The following is a 25,614-nucleotide window of genomic DNA, read 5'->3' on the forward strand; positions in this document are numbered from 1 at the left end:
TGCTGCAACTAATAACTACAAGTAGAGCGTCACGCCTCAAACATCCATTTTCATTTGTTGTATATCCACATGGTTGGAATTGTTTTTTTGTTTTTTTTTTTGGGGGGGGGGGGGGGGGGGGATATATTTTAAATATAATTAACCAGCATATATATATACAGTACAGACCAGAAGTTTGAACACACCTTCTCATTCAAAGAGTTTTCTTTATTTTCATGACTATGAAAATTGTAGATTCACACTGAAGGCATCAAAACTATGAATTAACACATGTGGAATTATATACATAACAAAAAAGTGTGAAACAACTGAAAATTTGTCATATTCTAGGTTCTTCAAAGTAGCCACCTTTTGCTTTGATTACTGCTTTGCACACTCTTGGCATTCTCTTGATGAGCTTCAAGAGGTAGTCACCTGAAATGGTCTTCCAACAGTCTTGAAGGAGTTCCCAGAGATGCTCAGCACTTGTTGGCCCTTTTGCCTTCACTCTGCGGTCCAGCTCAGCCCAAACCATCTCGATTGGGTTCAGGTCCGGTGACTGTGGAGGCCACGTCATCTGGCGCAGCACCCAATCACTCTCCTTCATGGTCAAATAGCCCTTACACAGCCTGGAGGTGTGTTTGGGGTCATTGTCCTGTTGAAAAATAAATGATAGTCCAACTAAACGCAAACCGGATGGAATAGCATGCCGCTGCAAGATGCTGTGGTAGCCATGCTGGTTCAGTATGCCTTCAATTTTGAATAAATCCCCAACAGTGTCACCAGCAAAGCACCACCACACCATCACACCTCCTCCTCCATGCTTCACGGTGGGAACCAGGCATGTAGAGTCCATCTGTTCACCTTTTCTGCGTCGCACAAAGACACAGTGGTTAGAACCAAAGATCTCAAATTTTGACTCATCAGACCAAAGCACAGATTTCCACTGGTCTAATGTCCATTCCTTGTGTTCTTTAGCCCAAACAAGTCTCTTCTGCTTGTTGCCTGTCCTTAGCAGTGGTTTCCTAGCAGATATTCTACCATGAAGGCCTGATTCACACAGTCTCTTCTTAACAGTTGTTCTAGAGATGTGTCTGCTGCTAGAACTCTGTGTGGCATTGACCTGGTCTCTAATCTGAGCTGCTGTTAACCTGCAATTTCTGAGGCTGGTGACTCGGATGAACTTATCCTCCGCAGCAGAGGTGACTCTTGGTCTTCCTTTCCTGGGGTGGTCCGCATGTGAGCCAGTTTCTTTGTAGCGCTTGATGGTTTTTGTGACTGCACTTGGGGACACTTTCAAAGTTTTCCCAATTTTTCGGACTGACTGACCTTCATTTCTTAAAGTAATGATGACCACTCGTTTTTCTTTACTTAGCTGCTTTTTTCTTGCCATAATACAAATTCTAACAGTCTATTCAGTAGGACTATCAGTTGTGTATCCACCTGACTTCTCCACAACGCAATTGATGGTCCCAACCCCATTTATAAGGCAAGAAATCCCACTTATTAAACCTGACAGGGCACACCTGTGAAGTGAAAACCATTTCAGGTGACTACCTCTTGAAGCTCATCAAGAGAATGCCAAGAGTGTGCAAAGCAGTAATCAAAGCAAAAGGTGGCTACTTTGAAGAACCTAGAATATGACATATTTTCAGTTGTTTCACACTTTTTGGTTATGTATATAATTCCACATGTGTTAATTCATAGTTTTGATGCCTTCAGTGTGAATCTACAATTTTTATAGTCATGAAAATAAAGAAAACTCTTTGAATGAGAAGGTGTGTCCAAACTTTTGGTCTGTACTGTACGTGATTACTGCAGCAATACACAGGGTGGGCAGCAATCTACCTGTGAGTGTTAGCGTGAAATTGAGCGTCAAGCCTCTGCCGACCATTTATGTAAATTCCATTTCCACATGGTTGTAATTTTATTTTTTCGGGGGAAGTTGAGTTTCAATTTATTAAACCTGCACATAGGTGATCAGTACACCAGTACACAGGTTAGATAAAAATTTACTTGTAAGTGTTAACTCAATATTAAGAGTGAGGCCTAAATCGTCCATTTCCATTTATTCCGTTCCACACGGCTGGAAAAATATATTTTTTGGAGACTTGTTCAGTTTAATTAAACCAGCATTTAGGTGATCAACACTAATAGACAGTGTAGCACACAAAAGTATCTGGGAGTGATAACGAATTTAGGCCTAAATCCGTTTCCCTTTATTTTAGTGTTCACACTTTTTGTTTTGCTTTTTTTTGGGCGGGGGATTGCATACCCAAAGCAGACTTTCAGTGGTGTCCTCTTAGTCTTTACTGCCCCTTCCTAGCCGGGTGCTTTCCTTTTTCCTAAGAAGTGACAAGAAAACCCCACCATACCCTACTTGTGTGAGAGCATGAGAGCAGTCGGCGTTTGTACTGCCCTGAGGCGGAGGCAGCTGCAGACCCTAGACATAGCCGTGTTGGTGGTGCTAGTAGTGGCCTCCGTAGCCATGGTATTGACTTTAGGGGCAGCAACAGTGGCAGTCTGGGCAGAGCATGGTAAGGGGGCCAAAGAACCTACCATGATATCCCACAGTCTGATGCAAAAGGGAGGGTGAGGACTCCGATGACAACTGTGTGCTGGACAGGACCTGGGAGCCACATCAGGGTGCTGAGGCAACATCAGAGGAGGAGGGTGATGGCAGAAGCAATAAAGAGCAAACCAAAGAACAGCCAGGGCAACGTCTTCTTCAAGATCTGATGATGACGCTGACACTGTGGGTGGGCCAAAGATGTGCCAGAGCTAAGACGAGCTCTGCTGCCTCTACCTCTGCTGTGCAAGTATCTCTCATCTGGCATTTTTTCTCCATGCTGCCAGAAGACAAAGCATTGACTTGTGCAAGCTGTGCAAGAGCAAAATAAGAGATAAGAAGGCAAACACAAACATAGGCACCACAGCTCTATTCAACCACATAAAGCAGCATTCCCCATCCGTGGGCAAACAGATGGCAGCCAACCACCACGGTCGGAGTTCCCCCTTTTTCCTTCCCCCCTCGCGGCAGCCAGGCCACATCCATGGGCAGTATGGTGTCTTTCACATCGTCATTATCCCTTTCATTTCTCCTGCTTAGATTCCTCTGCTCCATCATAAGCCATCGACAACGGAATACGTGGCCAGGAAACAACTCTACGCACCCAGCAACTGATGATTCACAAGCTTTATTCCCACCTGGCCAAGTTCCTCTCCGTGCAGTTGCTATCATACCATTTAGTCGAGTCTGCTGCCTTTAGGGAGCTAATGGTGTGTGCTTACTGGAAGATTCCTAGACTGCCTTATTTATCCCAAAAAGCCATGCCTGCCACTCTCACGTGGTAGACAACTAGGGATGCTCTCTGTGAATCTCGCTGTGAGACAAGGTTCACGCCATGGTTTACACCTGGAGCAGCTCTTATGGGCAGGGACAGTACATGTCTTTCATGGGCCACTGGGTCAATGTTTTTTCGGGTAGTTACAAGGCAGCACCCGAGCAACAAGGTCAGATCTTTTTGACCCCTCAATATTGTGTCGGCCTGGCTCCCACACCAGGCATTTATCTGCCTCCTCCATGGACACGTACCCATCCCCAACAGCAGCAGGGCACAGGGTCGCTCGCACTACCCCTCCTTTCTATCACATGTCAGGTCAAGCATTGCCACGCCGTGTTGTAGCTGATCAGCCTGGGAGAGGCTGCTTTCACACTAGCGTTCGGGTGTCCGCTCGTGAGCTCCGTTTGAAGGGGCTCACGAGCGGACCCGAACGCAGCCGTCCAGCCCTGATGCAGTCTGAATGGAGCGGATCCGCTCAGACTGCATCAGTCTGGCGGCGTTCAGCCTCCGCTCCGCTCGCCTCCGCACGGACAGGCGGACAGCTGAACGCTGCTTGCAGCGTTCGGGTGTCCGCCTGGCCGTGCGGAGGCGTACGGATCCGTCCAGACTTACAATGTAAGTCAATGGGGACGGATCCGTTTGAAGATGCCACAATATGGCTCAATCTTCAAGCGGATCCGTCCCCCATTGACTTTACATTGAAAGTCTGGACAGATCCGTCCGAGGCTATTTTCACACTTAGCTTTTTTTTGCCATTTTAATGCAGACGGATCCGTACTGAACGGAGCCTCCGTCTGCATTAATATGATCGGATCCGTTCAGAACGGATCCGATCGAACGCTAGTGTGAAAGTAGCCAGAGAGTAACCACACCAGCGAGCCATTGCTCACGTACATCAAGCAGCAAACATCCCGCTGGCTGTCACCCTGCCGACTAACTGGGCAAAGTTGTCAGCCACAATAGGCGCAACATCCTGGCTGCCCTGAACTTCGGCAATATAAGACATGCTCCCTGCATGGCGCACTTCATCAACATAGTGGTGCAGCACTTTCTAAACATGTACACTAACTTGTGCAAGGTGTTGGCAAAGTTCAGAAGACTGTTTAAGCACTTCAGCCACTCTTACATAGCGAGGAATGCTCTTCTGCACCAGCAGCAACAGAACAGCCTGCCGCTACACTGCTTAATCCACAATATGCCAACTCACTGGAATTCTACATTGCACATGCTCGAGTATCTGTACAAGCAGCGGAAAGCAGTGAACGATTTTGTCATGAACCAGACAGCCTCAGCAGCAGGGAGCATGTGTTGCTTTGAGGTCAGGCATCCAAGACACCTGTTGGTTGCTAAAGCCCTTTGAAGAGGCCATAAAGTTCGTGAGCAGGGACAACTGAAAGGAATCATCCCTCTCATATTTATCTTAGAACAGATGCTGACGCTCATACAGCAATGGACCGCAGTGGAAAAAGAGCAGCTGATGCATCTTGCTATACAGCTATTGGAGACACACAAAGGGAATCTGCCATGGAGGAGGAGTATGTTGAAGATAAGGATGAGGTAGATGAGGATTAGGAGCTGTCACTGCAAGAGGAGGAGGAGTTGAAGGTGGAGAAATGAGAGGGGGGGGGGGGGAATCATGACACCTAAACAGACCAAGTTGTTCTCTGCCAGTGTCCAAATATCACTTTTGTCAAAATGAACCAAGCCTGGATTCTTGAGGATTTTCACACTCCTCTTGCTGATTCCGATGAATAGATCTTGCCTTGCTTGCGTTGCCCCATATTGCCACTGTTGCTATCTGCCTGCCTGCTGCCATCATGCCACTGCTGCGACCATCCGACATTCACATTCTGTAAAGTTACTGTTACTGCCATGTCCTTCATCATGCCACCACCGTCATCATGCCACTGCTGCGGCCTGTCAATTATCATCTTCCATCATGCTGCTGCCTTTCAATCAACGTGTACCATATGGCTGCTACAGCTACCGCTGCCTCAGCTGCTGCTGCTCCTCGCTGCTAATCCCTACTGCCACCACCATTAACCCAAAGTATCTGCCTCCACTATCACTACTACTGTTACAACTACTACCCATGGTGGCCAGGTGGGAATAAAGCTTGTGAATCATCAGTTGCTGGGTGCGTAGAGTTGTTTCCTGGCCACGTATTCCGTTGTCGATGGCTTATGATGGAGCAGAGGAATCTAAGCAGGAGAAATGAAAGGGATAATGACGATGTGAAAGACACCATACTGCCCATGGATGTGGCCTGGCTGCCGCGAGGGGGGAAGGAAAAAGGGGGAACTCCGACCGTGGTGGTTGGCTGCCATCTGTTTGCCCACGGATGGGGAATGCTGCTTTATGTGGTTGAATAGAGCTGTGGTGCCTATGTTTGTGTTTGCCTTCTTATCTCTTATTTTGCTCTTGCACAGCTTGCACAAGTCAATGCTTTGTCTTCTGGCAGCATGGAGAAAAAATGCCAGATGAGAGATACTTGCACAGCAGAGGTAGAGGCAGCAGAGCTCGTCTTAGCTCTGGCACATCTTTGGCCCACCCACAGTGTCAGCGTCATCATCAGATCTTGAAGAAGACGTTGCCCTGGCTGTTCTTTGGTTTGCTCTTTATTGCTTCTGCCATCACCCTCCTCCTCTGATGTTGCCTCAGCACCCTGATGTGGCTCCCAGGTCCTGTCCAGCACACAGTTGTCATCGGAGTCCTCACCCTCCCTTTTGCATCAGACTGTGGGATATCATGGTAGGTTCTTTGGCCCCCTTACCATGCTCTGCCCAGACTGCCACTGTTGCTGCCCCTAAAGTCAATACCATGGCTACGGAGGCCACTACTAGCACCACCAACACGGCTATGTCTAGGGTCTGCAGCTGAAAGGAATCATCCCTCTCATATTTATCTTAGAACAGATGCTGACGCTCATACAGCAATGGACCGCAGTGGAAAAAGAGCAGCTGATGCATCTTGCTATACAGCTATTGGAGACACACAAAGGGAATCTGCCATGGAGGAGGAGTATGTTGAAGATAAGGATGAGGTAGATGAGGATTAGGAGCTGTCACTGCAAGAGGAGGAGGAGTTGAAGGTGGAGAAATGAGAGGGGGGGGGGGGGGAATCATGACACCTAAACAGACCAAGTTGTTCTCTGCCAGTGTCCAAATATCACTTTTGTCAAAATGAACCAAGCCTGGATTCTTGAGGATTTTCACACTCCTCTTGCTGATTCCGATGAATAGATCTTGCCTTGCTTGCGTTGCCCCATATTGCCACTGTTGCTATCTGCCTGCCTGCTGCCATCATGCCACTGCTGCGACCATCCGACATTCACATTCTGTAAAGTTACTGTTACTGCCATGTCCTTCATCATGCCACCACCGTCATCATGCCACTGCTGCGGCCTGTCAATTATCATCTTCCATCATGCTGCTGCCTTTCAATCAACGTGTACCATATGGCTGCTACAGCTACCGCTGCCTCAGCTGCTGCTGCTCCTCGCTGCTAATCCCTACTGCCACCACCATTAACCCAAAGTATCTGCCTCCACTATCACTACTACTGTTACAACTACTACCCATAGACAGGCCTGTCTGTTCCATGCTATGCTGCTTCTGCTGCAGCTACTATTGCAGCCACATGCCGCTATATCTGTACCCTTTCCATATCCACATTGCACTGCTTCTGCTCCCATTTAAAAAGGATAATTTTTTTAAGCTCATTCACAACGAGCCACTTTTTCTTCTGACAATTAACACTTCTCCGTGTCGTATGGGCAGACATTCTGACCCTGTGAAGGCATAACTTTTAGACGTTTGGCGTTTACCCAATAGTTATGTATTTCAGTGTCATAAAAAATAAACTAAAAGAGATAATTTTGAGTCTTAGGAGGCTAGAGGGGGTTATATACCAACTTTCAAGGCAATTGGAGCAACTTCGGTTTGGCCCAAACCAATTTGGTTCTGAACCCAACTTTTTTCAAAAATTTGGCGAACTAGACTTGAAACGAACCTCGAGTGATTCGCTCATCTCTACTGCTAATGAGGGATGAAATTGTGAGATTGATCATCCTTTGGGGCCTTGGTTTTGGCTCTAAGAAGTCTTAAAACCCATTTTTTTTGCAACCTGTTAATCCCCATTGAGACTAAATTTTGTCTCATCTGGTGTTTTTTTTATCATCCTTGCCAGTTTCGTGTGTAAAACTGGTGTAAATGATGACTGAAATGTACGCCAGCTAGGAGCTAGAATAGATTTTAGTTGGGCCCACTGACTTTTAGTGGATACATTTAATATATGACAAGGCCTGTGCCTCATCATAAATTAAATGTACCCTCCAGCAGTGCAGGTCCTATCAGGACCAGAGTCAAACATGCTGGTCTTGAAAAATCAGGGCCTAAGATTATAGTGGCAATTGTAATCTTCACAGTAAATTACTAAAGCACTTATGGTTCATCAAAGGTATATTTAGCATAGAGGCAGTCTATATAGCAGTTGTGTGTAAAGGGGGCACCTAGCTCTGGTTGGTCCTATTCTTTTTATCGTTTCTTCTCCAGAAGAACTGCAATATTATCAAACAAGGGGGTAAGGAACTGACCTGAGGCTCATGGAAAGATTGTGAAGAGAGAAAGAAACGCCAGGTCCTTCTGCCCTAAGTCAAAACATACAGTAATTGGGGGCTCATCTTGATCTTTGCTGTGGTGTCCAGTTTCTTCTATTTAAGCTATTGTTTTTCATGACTGCCATTAACTATTAAACAGCTTGACTGATTTGCAATGTATTACAGTCACTTAATCCAGTATTTGGCTTGATGAAAGGTACATGGTTAAAGGGGTTTTCCTGGATCCAGATAGGTCATCAGTATCTAATTGGTGCAAGTCTGACATCCAAGACCCCCATTGATCAGCTGCTTGAGAAGACATCAGTTCTCGCAGTAGCGCCGTGGTCTTCTTGCAGATTTGCCTACGCCATGTGATGTCACATTCATTGGTCACATGGCCTAGGCGCAGCTCAGTACTATAGAAGTGTATGGGGCTGAGCTGTGATACCAAGCACAGCAGCTATACAATGTACGAAGCTGGGCATGGTTAGCGGAGAGAAGGCTGCGGCACTACTGCGAGCACCAGTACCTTCTCAAACAGCTAATTGGGGTATTGGACCCCCACCAATCAGATTCTTATGACCTATCCAAAGGACCTATTCAGAATGTTGTAAATACTTGTTGCTTTGTTTTGCTGTTCTTCAGTTTCAAGCTTATAGGGGTTGTCCGGACTACAGATATTGATGACTTATCCTCAGCGCAAAATCAGAAGTCTTCACACACTGCTTAGTTTCCTGCCGTGCCCATTCACTTAAATGGGAGCTGAGATGCAGTACCCCAACAGGGCCACTACACAGTGTATTAAGCTTTCTGCATCCAGCTCCATCCACTGTATAGCTTTCATGGCTGCCCAAAACAATTGATCAGCGGGGTGCTGGGTGTTGGACCCCACCCAATCTAATATTGATAACCTATTCTGAGGATAGGTCATCAATATCTGTTCCTGGACAACCGCTTCGAGGTCTAAAAGCCGATCAACTGAATCCTTGGAACCTGTGCCCAATTTAAAGAAAAAACTTACTTGTAGGCTCACCCACTGTTCCACTTCCGCAACTTGTTCCCGTGACCACTTTAGTCAATCACTGGCCTCAGCCGTCACATGTGCTACAGAGGCATATCACTAACACTCCACTAGCAGTAACATGCCGTTCTAGCAGTCAGTTCCCCTCTAGCTGATTAGTGTACAGTATCTACTATGATAAGTCGCAGAATTGAAATCAACAGAGGAAACTTGCATTGACACTGACAGCAGGGAATGCTGGGAAATTTCAGCTTGAAAACTAGAATTCAAGGTAAGTATTAGATCATTAAAACTGCAGGACAGATTTATCGGTGTGATGCAGTGTATTAAACTAGAAGCTCCGGAATTTTGCTTCAATTTTCACCAAAAAACTGACATACACTACTCACAATTAGTTAGAGCTTAGCGTGTCACAGAGCATCATCAGCAGGTTGCAACAGAGATTCAGAGAGACTGGAAGAGTCACAGAAAGGCATAGAAGTGGACTTCCTTTGGCCACATCCCACACTGATGACCGCTTCATTGTGAGCAATGCCCTACGGATCTGGAGGATGAATGCTACACAACTCTAGGCATATTTAAGGGAGGTGGGAGGCACCCAAGTGTAACGGCAGACCATTCAAAACCATTTACATCAGCATGGTCTGCGTGGTAGATGACCTGCAAGGGTACCTGACCACACCACCAGGCACACAAGTCATCATATTACGTGGGCCAGGGAGCATCTACGCTGGACAAGGGACCAGTGGGCCCCAGTGCTGTTCACTAATGAAAGTTTATTCTCGCTCAGCAGAAATGATGGCGGCCAACGTTGTTGGAGACGTCAAGGAGAGCACTATGCATCAGCCACTGTTGTCACCAGACGAGCCTTTGGTGGTGATAGTGTTACAGTGTGGGCAGGTTTGTCTAGTCAATACTACTTGAATAACATCATTAATCCAGTAATTGTGCCTCTGTATGAATAACACAGGCCTAATTTCATCTTCATGAATGACAATGCGCCAGCTCATCAAAGTTGCATCATTAGTGAACGGCTGTTGGAGACTGGGGTACCTCAAATAGAGTGGCCTGCACTTCCTCCAGGCCTGATTCCCATTGAAAACCTATGGGATCAGCTGAGTAACCATGTAGAGGCTCGTAACTGTGTACTCCAGAACCTAAATAACCTAAGGGCCGCCCTTCAAGAAGAGTGGGATGCCATGCCTTAGCAGACAATAAGTCGACTTGTGAACAGCATGAGATGTCCACATGACAAGTTATTGAGACATTTACATTTTTTGTGCGGGTATACCCACCACTGTTGTTGGCTTTTGTTTCAATAGTTTGAGATGAGGAAATCACCGTTTCATGCTTCTACTTAAATGCCCTACTTTCATGATATAATAGCACTATGGTGTTAGTATCCCAAATTTTTTGTGAGTAGAGTATATTCCTTAGGGCTCTTTCACACCTGCGTTCTTTTCTTCCGGCATAGAGTTCCGTCGTTGGGGCTCTATGCCGGAAGAATCCTGATCGGTTTTATCCTAATGCATTCTGAATGGAGTGAAATCCGTTCAGGATGCATCAGCATGTCTTCAGTTCCGGAACGGAGCGTTTTTTTGGCCGGAGAAAATACCTCAGCATGCTGTGCTTTTTGCTCCGGCCAAAAATCCTGAAGACTTGCCGCAAGGCCGGATCCGGAATTAATGCCCATTGAAATGCCCATTGCCGGATCCGACGTTTAGCTTTTTCTCAATGGTTACCATGGCTGCCGGGACGCTAAAGTCCTGGCAGCCATGGTAAAGTGTAGTGGGGAGCGGGGGAGCAGCATACTTGCCATCCGTGCGGCTTCAGAGTGACGTCAGGGCGCCCCACGCGCATGGATGACGTGATCCATAGAAAATGCCTTATCTTGTCTGCAATTGCGGACAAGAATAGGACATGTTCTATTTTTTTGCGGAAATGGAAGCACAGATGTGAAAGTGTGGATCCGCAAATGCGGATGTGGACAGCACATTCCGGCCCCATAGAAAATTTGCAGAACGGATGCGGACCCATTTTGCGGACGTGTGAATGGAAAAGATATCCCTCAAAATGAAAATAAATGAAATTATTAAAGTTAAGCAAAAAGCATTGATGTGGTAGGCAATAACAAGTGCTCGGCGGCACTAAATCAGGTGCTCGGTGGCACCAAATCTGAAACACACCCGCCCTGATAAGAGCGACCCCAACCGGAACCTTACCCTATATAAAAATGGCCCTAGTAAGCCCCTAGGCCCCTGACTTCCAGGTGATCACTAAATACAGGGTGGGCCATTTATATGGATGCACCTTAATAAAATGGGAATGGTTGGTGATATTAACTTCCTGTTTGTGGCACATTAGTATATGTGAGGGGGGAAACTTTTCAAGATGGGTGGTGACCATGGCGGCCATTTTGAATCCAACTTTTGTTTTTTTAATAGGAAGAGGGTCATGTGACACATCAAACTTATTGGGAATTTCACAAGAAAAACAATGGTGTGCTTGGTTTTAACGTAACTGTATTCTTACATGAGTTATTTACAAGTTTCTGACCACTTATAAAATGTGTTCAATGTGCTGCCCATTGTGTTGGATTGTCAATGCAACCCTCTTCTCCCACTCTTCACACACTGAAAGCAACACCGCAGGAGAAATGCTAGCACAGCATAAAGTTACATTAAAACCAAGCACACCATTGTTTTTCTTGTGAAATTCCCAATAAGTTTGATGTGTCACATGACCCTCTTCCTATTAAAAAAACTAAAGTTGGATTCAAAATGGCCGACTTTTAAATGGCCGCCATGGTCATTACCCATCTTGAAAAGTTTCCCCCCTCACATATACTAATGTGCCACAAACAGGAAGTTAATATCACCAACCATTCCCATTTTATGAAAGTGTATCCATATAAATGGCCCAACCTGTAGATCTATGTGTTTTTGACTCATTATAAAAGTATATTATAAGTATATCGCACCCCTTAAAATGACTTTTGTGGCCCTATTAGCTAGCGTTTGGTGTCCCTAACAGCCTGTCCCTGCTCCACACGCAAAGTTCGCCACAAAGCGACCGCCGGGCGGACCGCAAGGCCATCTCTAGTTATGGCTTAAAGAAAAAAGAGACACAGCTTAATGGAAAGAGGGGCACAACTTTAAATGTGACAACATGTCTCACCCGATAGGTGGTGCAAAGTTAGACAAAGGTGACTAACATCTAGAGAGATGCATCACATTTTTCATACATGGATGAGCTGCTTGAGCATTTTGACAAGTCATCTACACAGAGGAAACTGCTGTATGTCCTCAAACGATGTGCAATGAGTTGAGAAATTATTGTTATATTATAATTATTCATTTTAAAGCGCTATTAATTCCATGACACTGTACTTCTAAGAGTACTTTTACACTTGCGGCAGAGGATTCCGGCAGGCAGTTCCGTCGCTGGTACTGCCTGGCGGATCCGTCAAAACGCATGCAAACTGATGGTATTTGTCATACGGATCAGGATCCTGATCCGTATGACAAATGCATTGAAATGCCAGATCCGTCTCTCCGGTGTCATCCGGAAAAATGTATCCGGCATTTATTTTTTTTCACATTTTCTGCCGGATCCGTTTTGCCAAAACACTCAGGTCCGGATCTGGCATTAATGCATGTCAATGGCAAGTGTTACGGAATTTTGTCCGGAGATAAAACTGCAGCATGTTGCGGTATTATCTCCGTCCTGAACAGTCAAAAAGACTGAACTGAAGACATCCTGATGCATCCTGAACGGATTACTCTCCATTCAGAATGCATTAGGATAAAACTGATCAGTTCTTTTCCGGTATTGAGCCCCTAGAACGGAACTCAGCGCCGGAAAAGAATAACGCTAGTGTGAAAGTACATTTACACATACTTAAAGGGGTTCTGCAATTATTTTAAACTGATGATCTATCCTCTGGATAGATAATCAGCATCTGATCGGCGGGGGTCCGACACCCGGGACCCCTGTCGATCAGCTGTTTGAGAAGGCAGCAGCGCTCCAGGAGAGCTGCGGCCTTCTCGCTGTTTACCGCAGGCCCAGTGACGTCACGACTAGTATCAATGGCCTGGGCGGGGCTTAGCTCTATTCAAGTGAACAGAGCTTAGCCCCGCCCAGGCCAGTGATGCTAGTCGTGACGTCACGGGGCCTGTGGTAAAATGTGAGAAGGCCTCGGCGCTCCTGGAGCGCCTCTACCTTCTCAAACAGCTGATCGGCGGGGTTCCCGGGTGTCGGACCCCCGCCAATCAGATGTTGATGATCTATCCAGAGGATAGATCATCAGTTAAAACAAACTGCAGAACTCCTTTAACATAAAAACACAAATACAATAAGCATAAAACTATCAGACTGCTGCATGGGGTAAAAAGACTGTCCCCGAGAGCTAACAATCTACAAGGAATGTGCTGTATCTATATTATATACTGTAACCTCACAATGTATTTATACAGTTATTCAGCTTCTGAATTTTCAACTACAGGGGTCATTAAAAATTGCTTATTGCATTCATAATAATTTTCTCATTTAGATTTTGAAAGGAACTCAGTAAAACTGTACCCTAATAATTCAAGCCATAGACTTGGTCCCAAAAAAAGTCTCAGTGCTGAAATGTACTGTACATATTAACTTACATGCTCAACATTTGAATCAGCACAATTATGTCAATGAAACATCAACTATACACATAATTGCCCATGTTTATCAGCAGATGAACATTAGACAATCAGATAGTCCCTCACCTTGTACTTCTAGGCCAGGTATTATCTCACTAAGGAATGCACTTGCTGTATACATGGAGCACTGGAAATATGATAAATTGAGCTCGTTCCAATGTCAATGATCCTGACTAGAGATGAGTGAAGTTTTGAAAAATTCGATTCAACAACTTTGTCGAAGTTAGCCAAGAAATTTGATTCATTACAAATTTATTTGTCACAAATCACTATAAATCAGTTATACCCAGGCAGTGGCGTACATAGAGAAGGAACGGTCCCATAGCAAGGATAAAACCAGGCCCCCACACCGGACAGAAGGGTTTCTGCCTAAAGCCTTTTCAATGACACTTGGGCCATTTTTTCACTGTCTCATTTGCTAAAAGTTGTTCCTTTAGAGGGTAGAGTCCAAGTTTTCACCTCCAGTAGAAGAGGAGATAATACCAACTAAGACTGGACCCCCTCTTGCCCTGGGCCCTAAAGCAGTCGCGTGGTCTGCCGCTATGGTAGTTACGCCCCTGTACCCAGGCCACTCTGCCTTAGGGAATGATGACACAGAGCGGGTGGCCATGCAATGAAGAACTGTGCAGCCAATTAGCTGGCACCTGCTAATAATAAATACGGCATTGTATAGTTGGTCTTCATTGTTAATGGCCATGCGTCACCTTTAAACAGGGGCTGTTGCTGGTATGGGGGTTTGGCTGGTTAGGTTGGGGGACAATATACATATTATTGCTGTTCTTGCCTGCAATCTCCTGCAGGTTATTTGACAGTAAACGCTGAATATTAATCAGCTCTGGCACATCCACTTCTCCAACCCCTGCGCTCTCCTGTCCTACAGGTGGGAGCCCTTCTTCTGCCATCTGCTTTTCCTCCTGTTTCACACCATCTAATATCCATGAGAATATGTCATCAGGAACATCCAGCTCCTCCTCTCTCTCTGCATCTTGCTGACTTTTCTAGGACATGGAGACTTCGAAGGATGATTTGGAAGAAGTAAAGCAAGTAAAAGATGAGGTCATCATTCAGACCTGCCCCCCCCCCCCCCCCATCTTATTGGTATTGAATTACATTTACGGCTGATGTAGGAATAAGTAAATGTAGGAATAAATAAAACTATCGCAGCATAGATCTCCTTGCACTCTCCTTGTACTCTCCCTGCAGTCTCCCTCTCCAATATTCTTCTATTAACACTGCAACACTGTCCCTAGAGCATGAGCGCATGATCTCTCCCTAAGCTCAGCTCACAGGACAATGGCGGAGACCGCGGGGGATGAGGGTTTTATATGGCTAATACATCACAGGGGCTGGCTACCTGCTGAGTGGCAGGCTGCACAACATTGTGGGTGATCTCACGTTCCCGGGCTTCTTGCTTTCACTTTGTACCACATGCATCTGCCATCGTAGGAAAAACTGATTTGTTACCACAAAGCACAAGAAAATTCTAATTCATTGTGAATCAAAGTTTTCCTAAACATTGGTCAAAATTCCGCTTCGAATGCTTAGCTTGCCTCAACACTAGTCCTGACACAAAAGAACACAATTTTTTAAAGAGCCCAAATATTATTTAAAGTATCTATAAAGTATAATTCCAAGTCAGGGACCCCCAATGTCTCCCATTTTATTATACTGTTATACAAGTATTTCCTTTGAGCTCTTGTTTTTATTTTACTATTTTATTTCTCCATATAAACCAGAAAATGGCTTTCCCTTCCAGTCCAGTAGTATAAATCTTATAATCTTATACATAATTCTCATACAACTTTTTGCCTATAGGATTTTAAATGTGATTTTTTTTAATATGATTTCTATACCACGCTCAAAGAATAAGTGAATCACTAACCTGAACTGACTTCATTTATAATATTACTATACTTTTGGTAATATTCACTGTGGTATCACTCATGAACTAGTATCACATCTACCATCCAAACAGGCCGAACATTTTTGGGAAACAGTAGATGTGTACAGTTCCCCATTTCTCAAGAAGCCAAAGTCCATATTTCTACTGAGGTTTTAATTAATACTCAGCATTTTTGGTATTCAGCCAAGTTCTGGCATTCCATGTATCCAGCATAAGTTCATATATCTATGTACTCAGCACTATATTGAGCACCTGGCGCTTTGATTTATTCAGCATTTTTTTATTCAGCCAAGACCTGGCACCCTATGTATCCAGCATAAGTTTATCTTTATATCTATGTACTCAGCATATCTATGTACCCAGCACTATATTGAGCACCTGGCACTTTCAGCGTTTATATATTTGATGTATTCAGTAATGTTGGAAACTATGTATAATTGTAACTAAACACATTACAATTCCACATATCCTAGCCGAATATACGCCACAATCCAGTATACTCAGCCTATACTTAGCCAGCATTAGGCATCATATGTTAATCCGCAAAGAAATCCCAATGCAGATATCCAACACGTAAAGAGGACCCCACCCCTACTGCTTTGTTACTCTTTTTTATGGAATTTTTAATATTTTATATTATAAAATAAAAATATACTATTTTATTATTATCACTGCTTCCAAACTCATTCTGTGCAGCAACTAGTGAGAGTGTGTCTTTCATACTTACCTTCAGTTTTTTACTCCCTTGCATCTAACAGCTTTTGGGTGTGCCGATGATAGAGCACCTGATTCCATAATACTAAACTGGTGAGCCACTGCATAAATATTTTATATGATGTAACTATTGCCTACTAAATAAGACAGCTATATAACTACTTACTGCCTTAGTAATAAACAGGAGGAGGATATGACAGCAGGATAAGATTATGTTATATTCAGTGCCAGCAGACACGTTCCTCTGCAGCATTCTGGCATCTGGTTGCTAGGGAGATGGCTGGGTCTCCCTTTGAAGGAGCCCAAGCCAATCAGGACAGGTGCTCTCACATCAGACATGCCAGGTGCACCCCGTGACCAGGAAGGGGGAACCTACTGGCCACAGGATGCCTGAGAATGGTTATACTTGCCTCACCAGTGATTTCACGACTTATGTTTTGGACCTTTGGCTTCTGACCTTGGCTACTCCTCTGACCACGATATTTTGATCTGAATTTGACAGTACCGTTTCTCCTAGTTTGACCTCGGCTTAGTTTTGGCTCTGCTTTTGCTTGACGCATTTGGACCCTGACTTGACTGCTCGTGTTTGACCTTGGCTTGGTATTGTATTACTCTTTGATTTCTGATTTGGCTCTGATTGCACTCCTGGTTTTCACCTGGTATGTTCGACTTTGTGTATTCTGGTTCTGTTTTTCTTATTTTCCCCATGTGCCTGCCTCTCATTACAGTTACAGTTTTTTCCTCAGTTTCTCCCTCATAAGCCCCAGCACTCAGTTAAGCAGGGACTGCCGTCCAGTTGTGGTCTGCTGTTTAGTGTGGTCATGCAAGTTGCTAAGGACAGTGGTGCAGGTGGTTTCTAGGGCTCACTTCTCCCTCCTGTGACAGATTATACAGAGTTTGTATCTGTCTGTTACCAAGGAGACAAATATTTCTGCGTAGCAGCTGTATACATAATACAAATTTTTTTTAAAGGGAACTTGTCACGATGAACTTGGTGTCTGAGCTGAAGGCAGTGTGTTATAGAACAGGAGGAGTTAAGCAGATTGGCATATATTTTGTGGGTAAAGATTCAATAAAACTTGTAATTTTTCCATTTATGCCCACGCTTATTCTGGGCTTTGAATTCAAGGAGACGATCCTATTAGTGATTGACAGGCTTCCCTCTATGACTGTGTATACAGCGAGAGCTCTATAGAATATATAGAACCGCCTCCTGGCATTCAAAGTCTAGAATAAGCCGGAATTTTAATGAATAAAATACAAATTTTATTGAATCATTTCCCACAAAACTATATATCACTCTGCTCTACATGTTACATGCAAACAGATTTTCATATTCACGGTGACAGGTCCCCTTTAAGATCAATTATAAAGTTGTTTCATTTTTCAATTCAGATACATTGTTACAAAAAATGGTTGCTAACGTGGATTTTAAGTATGAAACAATGTGACCTACTACTTTCAATTCATCAAACTCCCACTCACATATATATTTGCTTTGGCCAAGGGGTTTAATTCTACTGAAAAGACTGGCAGCTCTTATTTGAAGAAAGTGATTTTTAAGCCATTCCTAAAAAAGAAAAAAAAAATGGGTCAAGTGACTGGAAACATAATAAAGACAGATGATTGTTCCGCAGTGCTATGTGTTAAAAAGGTAAGATGGTATTTTCAGAAGGTAAGAATTAGTATTCTAATGCTTCTAAACTTTAAAGTATGTTTTATTTTATTTTTTAATTACTGTTGTGTTAGAAGCCATAGATTACACAATGGAATCTATTGTTATTCAAATGTATAATGTAGAGCAGGTGCAACACGCCAGACCTGCAGGGTATGACGAAGTGAGGTCACGGTTATATCACGATCGGCGTAACTGTCACATACGTGACACAGAGGGAGGAAAAGAGGGAGGCCCTGCCCTAGTGAGAGGGAAGGTGGTGACCCCTGACTCACCTTGCGACTGGCGCCTGGCTGCCCTGTCGTCCCTAGACGGGTTCCTCACCCGTACGCCGATCACGTGCCTAAAACCCTGGCTTTCCCTAGGATGAGCCCTAGATAGTGAACAGGGCGGTGGGAACACTAGTCCGCACCACTAGCTCTAAAGGAAAACACCAAGGGGAGGACAGACAATACAAACTAAACATATAATCCCAGGAGGGCAACAACAGGAGACAACAAAAGCCCAACAGGGATCCGGAGGGTAGCACTCTGGAACAACAACCAGATTCTCAGCTCCAGTGGGTCAGTATAGATGTCCAGGCAGGAAGCTCTATAACTGGCAACAAGAGAAGTGTGAGAGGAGAATATAAGGAGTTTGGGAGTGGCAGACAAGAAACAGCTGAGGAGGAGAAGCTACGGATCCCTGAGTGAGACAAAAAGGATAGCAAGGCAAACACAGAAAACAAACACTAAGAAACACCGTGATCTTTAGACATAGAGCGCGCAGCCACCCGCTGCGACTTCCTGACCCCGGGTATAACGGAGTCAGACGTGGCTCTTGACACCCTCATGACAGTACCCCCCCTTTCACGAGGGGCCTCCGGACACTCAGGACCAGGTCTCTCCGGATGAGAGACATGGAAAGCCTGAATCAACCTGTTGGCGTTTACCTCTGACGCTGGAACCCACATTCTTTCCTCGGGACCGTAACCCCTCCAATGCACCAGATACTGAAGAGAGCGGCGGACCCGACGAGAATCAACAATTCTGGATATTTGAAACTCCAGATTACCATCCACAACAACAGGAGGAGGTGGCAGCGGTGATGGTTCTAGAGGTGGAACATACTTCTTGAGCAGCGACTTATGGAAGACGTTATGAATCTTAAAAGTCTGAGGTAGCTCCAGGCGAAAAGCCACAGGGTTAATGACGGCTACAATTTTATAAGGACCAATGAACCTAGGACCCAGTTTCCAAGAGGGAACCTTCAACTTAATATTCCTAGTAGACAACCACAAATAGTCATTCACTCCTAGGTCCGGACCTGGCGACCGTTTCTTATCGGCCATGCATTTGTATTTACCACTCATATTTTTCAAGTTAGCTTGCACCTTCTGCCATACCGATGAAAGAGATGAAGAAAACCGTTCCTCTTCGGGAACCCCAGAAGACCCCCCCTCTTTGAAAGTACAAAATTGGGGATGAAAACCGTATGCACCAAGAAATGGTGACTTGCCAGTGGATTCCTGACGGCGATTATTTATGGCAAACTCGGCTAACGGTAAATATGATGACCACACCTCTTGGTTTTCAGACGCAAAACACCTTAAATATGTTTCTAGGTTTTGGTTGGTACGCTCAGTCTGTCCATTCGACTGAGGATGGAAAGCTGAGGAAAAGGATAAGTGTACCCCTAAACGGGTACAAAAAGCTTTCCAAAACTTAGAAATAAACTGGGTTCCCCGATCCGAAACCACATCGGAAGGGACCCCGTGAAGCTTCACGATTTCACTGATAAACACCTGAGCAAGAGTCTTAGCATTAGGAAGTGCGGGTGGCGCAATAAAGTGTACCATTTTGCTAAACCTGTCTACTACTACCAAGATAACTGTTTTACCCGCAGACAAAGGTAAGTCAGTGATGAAATCCATTGATAGATGTGTCCATGGTCTATTGGGGATGAAAAGTGGCAATAAAGACCCTGCTGGACGTGTATGAGAGACTTTCGCGCGTGCACAAGTAGAACAAGTAGACACGAAATCTATTACATCCTGACGCAACCTTGGCCACCAAAAACGACGAGACAATAGCTCCAAGGTTGCTTTACTACCCGGGTGCCCAGCAAGTGCCGAATTATGATGTTCCTTCAATAACTCAAGACGCAGGTTTAACGGTACAAACAATTTCTCTGAGGGGCAAGAGGCCGGGGCGTCCCCCTGGGCCTCTAACACCTTTCCCTCTAGAACAGAGTGTACAGCAGAGACAACCACTCCTCTTTGTAAAATAGGTACCGGATCACTAACATTACCTCCTCCAGGGAAACTACGAGACAATGCGTCTGCCTTGGTATTTTTTGCCCCAGGACGATAGGTGATTACAAAGTTAAATCTGGTAAAGAATAGCGACCACCTAGCTTGTCTAGGGGTGAGACGCTTAGCCGATTCTAGGTACAGAAGGTTTTTGTGATCCGTAATTACCGTGACGGGGTGGATTGCTCCCTCTAAGAAGTGACGCCACTCTTCAAACGCCAGTTTAATCGCCAACAGTTCCCTATTTCCAATATCATAGTTCGTTTCTGCTGCAGATAATTTTTTGGAAAAGAAAGCGCAAGGACGCCATTTGCCAGGAGACGGACCCTGAGACAATACAGCCCCCACTCCCACCTCCGACGCATCAACTTCAACAATAAAAGGCTGGGAGACATCAGGTTGAATTAGGACAGGTGCCGAGGTAAATCTCTCTTTTAGAGAGGAAAATGCAATTTTAGCGGCGTCAGACCATTTAGAAAAATCAGTCCCCTTCCTAGTCATGTCAGTAAGGGGTTTAACGATCACTGAATAATTTTTAATAAACTTTCTGTAGAAATTTGCGAAACCCAAAAACCGTTGTAGAGCTTTAAGGTTCTCAGGAAGATCCCAATCTAAAATTGCCTGGACCTTCCCAGGATCCATACGGAAACCTGAAGCAGATAATAGATATCCCAGGAATTGTATTTCCTGAACGGCGAAGACACATTTTTCAATTTTCGCATATAATTTATTCGTCCGTAGGACCTGCAGTACTTGCCTGACATGTACTTCATGTGTTTTCAGATCAGCTGAATAAATTAAGATATCATCTAGGTATATGACTACAAACCTGCCGATGAGATGACTAAAAATATCATTAACGAAATGTTGGAAGACAGCAGGGGCATTGGTCAGACCGAAAGGCATGACTAAATTTTCGTAATGCCCCTCAGGGGTGTTAAAAGCTGTCTTCCACTCATCCCCTTCCTTGATACGAATCAGATTGTAGGCCCCCCTAAGATCAAGTTTGGAGAACCACCTAGCACCCGCAATCTGATTAAAAAGGTCAGGAATGAGAGGAAGAGGGTATGGGTCTCGGATGGTTATCCGGTTTAGCTCACGGAAATCTAGGCAAGGACGCAGGCCCCCATCTTTCTTTTTAACAAAGAAAAACCCTGCAGCCACGGGTGAAGAAGAGGGTCTGATGTGTCCCTTGGCCAGACTCTCGGAGATATAATCTTTCATGGCTTGTCTCTCGGGACCCGAAAGATTATACAACCTGGACTTGGGTAATTTTGCACCGGGAATCAGGTTAACCGGGCAATCATAAGGACGATGAGGTGGTAGCTTCTGACAACCCTTTTCAGAAAAAACGTCCTCAAAGTCCGAAATAAATGTAGGTAGGGAAGCTATGGAGGCGATTAAGCAATTGTTATTTAAGCAATTCTCTCTGCAATGCTCACTCCACTCCAATATCTCCCTGGCCTGCCAATCCACCACTGGATTGTGCGCTACCAACCAGGGAAGACCCAATACCACAGGAGAGGGAAGGCCCTCCAGAACGTAACATGAAAGACGCTCCTTATGGTGGTCCCCTACCCGAAGATGTAAGTTATGGACAACGTGAGTGAGATTTCTCTGAGACAGAGGAGCAGAGTCAATAGCGAATATGGGAATGGGTTTCTGCAGCGTACAGAGAGACAAACCCATAGTGCGGGCAAAATGGGCATCTATCAAATTTACCCCTGCACCACTGTCTAGAAAAAAAGAAATAGACTCCGTCTTAACACCAAAAACAATAACCGCTGGCAACACAAATTGAGATGTTCGTATGGAGGAAACGTATACCCCCCGGCTGACATCCTCCGCACAGCCTGGGGTTAGTAGTTTTCCGACGGTCTTTTGTTTTTGGGAAAAGGAGGGACAGACATTAATGAAATGACCCTTCCCCCCACAGAAAAAACAAGCTCCCCACCTACGGCGAACCTCAGGAGGACGGACCTGACGAGAAGTTCCTCCTAGCTGCATAGGCTCATCCAAGTCAGTACAGACTAACTGCTGCTTGGGAGAGGTTACCGATTGCTCAGGAATTTTCGATCTCTCCCTAAGACGTCTATCTATCCTGATAGAGAGGGACATAACAGCATCAAGGGAAAGGGGGGTCTCATACAGCGCCAGCGCATCCTTAACCCTTTCAGATAACCCAGAGCAGAACTGACTCCTGAGAGCCGGGTCGTTCCACTGAGTATCCGTAGCCCACCTACGGAACTCTGAGCAATATTCCTCTGCTGGCCGATCTCCCTGTAGGAGTCTCCGTAACTTCGACTCAGCCAGGGCGACACGGTCAGGGTCATCATATATGAGACCCAAAGCCCCAAAAAATCCCTCCACTGACCGGAGAGCCTGGGAACCAGGGGGTAACGAGAACGCCCAGGATTGCGGGTCCCCCTGAAGCAGGGAAATAACAATCCCCACCCGCTGTTCTTCATTACCTGAGGAGTAAGGGCGCAGCTTAAAATATAATTTGCAGGCCTCACGGAACAACACAAATTTGTCCCTTCCCCCAGAGAATCTGTCAGGAAGAACAACCTTGGGTTCTGTAACAACCTGGTTACCCATAGCAACCGCTGGGCTTACGGTCTGCTGCATTTGCTGCTGCTGTTGGAGGACAGACGCCTTCAATCCTGCCACCTCCAAAGACAGGCCTTGAAGCTGTTTTGCCAAAGCAGCAATAGGATCCATATTGGATTCTAAGTAGAGAAAAAAAAAAAAAAAAAATTATATATATATATATATATATATATATATATTTTTTTTTTATTTTTTTTTTATTATTTTTTTTAAATAAGGGCCAGTTATAATATCACGATCGGCGTAACTGTCACATACGTGACACAGAGGGAGGAAAAGAGGGAGGCCCTGCCCTAGTGAGAGGGAAGGTGGTGACCCTTGACTCACCTTGCGACTGGCGCCTGGCTGCCCTGTCGTCCCTAGACGGGTTCCTCACCCGTATGGGAACACTAGTCCGCACCACTAGCTCTAAAGGAAAACACCAAGGGAAGGACAGACAATACAAACTAAACATATAATCCCAGGAGGGCAACAACAGGAGACAACAAAAGCCCAACAGGGATCCGGAGGGTAGCACTCTGGAACAACAACCAGATTCTCAGCTCCAGTGGGTCAGTATAGATGTCCAGGCAGGAAGCTCTATAACTGGCAACAAGAGAAGTGTGAGAGGAGAATATAAGGAGTTTGGGAGTGGCAGACAAGAAACAGCTGAGGAGGAGAAGCTACGGATCCCTGAGTGAGACAAAAAGGATAGCAAGGCAAACACAGAAAACAAACACTAAGAAACACCGTGATCTTTAGACATAGAGCGCGCAGCCACCCGCTGCGACTTCCTGACCCCGGGTATAACGGAGTCAGACGTGGCTCTTGACACCCTCATGACAGGTTATGGGCAATCGAGGGTACTCACTATATTTGAAGAACCCTGGGCAGGCGCGTGGCTGTGAAGGAGAGGTAGACACGGTTCCTCTGGGGCACGCTCTGTAGATAGGGACCAGGCCTGATGGTGGATGAGGTGCCCTGGATGTTACAGGTATTTTGTGTGCCTGGGGCAAGGTCCCTGTGGTATTCGTAACGCCAGTGCCTTTGGACGGTGGCACGCCGGTTGGTGGTTGGAATGATGAAGGTACACAAGTAGATAGTGAACCAAAACGTAACTTTACTGGACAATCCAACTTTGTACAGCAGGTGTAGTACAGTCTTGATATTACAGTTCCACAAAGGGGCTTATTCACAATATGGCAGGCAATAGTCATGCAAGATACGCTGAGGGTTTATTCCACAAGCACTAGGCAGCAGGTTGTACCTTTCTCAGAATCAATGTACAGTGTCCCTTCTAGAACTCCTGCTCTGGCTTTATATCTCCCAAGGCCCGGATGCCTAAATGGGTGGCTTAAATCCTTGGTTACTTTCTTCCTCAGGTATTATACTTCTTGCTGCACTGTCTAAAGGTTCTCTGCCCTTCAGGGTCACTTTGCTTACCCTGGGTCGCCTCCTCCTATCAGGTGGATAACTGTAGGTTTCTCCCAGGAGGTTGAATCCTGCAACTGGGGTATCTCTTCAGAGCTAACTTAGGCTCTCTTGTTCTCAGGCAGGCTGGAGGTTCTCAACAGGCTGTTGACTGGACATCACTAGCAGCCAGGGCTATCCAGCTGCATGTCAGGAGCAGGCTTCTTAACCTCTGTCTTCTCAGACTCCTGACTCTGCACTACCACTCCCTGTCTGGGCCTGGACATTTATACTAGGGGCTCCCTATCTCCCTCTAGTGTCTGGGATGTCTAACTACACCCAACTAGGCCTGCTATTGCATCATACAGGGGAACATTGCATTTTGGGGCGTTTTTGTCGCGCGTTTTTATGCAAGTTTTTTGTAATAGTAAACGCGCGTTTGACGCGCGTTTGTGTCATTGACTGCAGTGTCCTATGGCCACAAACGCGCGTCAAAACGCCCCAAAGAAGCTCAAGTACTTGTTTGAGCGTCGGGCGTTTTACAGCGCGTTCGTACGCGCTGTAAAACGCCCAGGTGTGAACCCTTCCCATAGGGAAGCATTGGTTTTCATGTCTTAAGCGTTTTACAGCACGTTTGAACGCGCTGTAAAACGCTCAGGTGTGAACCCAGGGTAAATGCAGAATTAAATATGACATTCCTGTTCCTTGTGAGTAAGAGTAACGCGCACACCAATTGACCCTTGTGTAGTGCCCACCCCTACCTAGTGGGACACTACACAGGGATCAGCAGCCTTCGGCACTCCAGCTCCTGTGAAACTACAACTTCCAGCATGCACACATACCTGGCTGTTCTTGTAACTCCCACAAAAGTGAATGAAGCATTCTGGGAGTTGTAGTTTGTGGACAGCTGGAGGTCCGGAGGTTGCTGATCCCTGATGTAGAGTATATGAATAAACAGGAAATGAGATCAGTTCAGATAAAGAATTGCAACTGTAACGGATATCAGATATGTTAAATCTCATTTTCTTTTAGTGAAAATAAATAAATTGCTGAATACAGAGCAAAACCAGACAGCACAGAAATCCAGGCAAACAGTTAAAGGGGTTGTGCCATGCTAGTGTATTAATGACTTATCCTGAGCATAGGTCATCAATATTGTAGCCCCTTTAATGAGTGAGAAGTATATATGGTATATATTAAAATAAATCTTTAGCCTTTATAGCCCAAGTGAAATGTATTAAAGGAGATTGACAGGACATAACTTACTTGGGTGAAGCCTTGAAATCTGCCAGTTTAGGCTACTTTCACACTGCCGTTTTGGCTTTCCGTTTGTGAGATCTGTTCAGGGCTCTCACAAATGGTCCAAAACGGATCAGTTTTGCCCGAATGCATTCT

The sequence above is a fragment of the Bufo gargarizans genome, chromosome 6 (genome assembly GCF_014858855.1).
Source record: "Bufo gargarizans isolate SCDJY-AF-19 chromosome 6, ASM1485885v1, whole genome shotgun sequence".
NCBI classification, from domain to species: domain Eukaryota; kingdom Metazoa; phylum Chordata; class Amphibia; order Anura; family Bufonidae; genus Bufo; species Bufo gargarizans.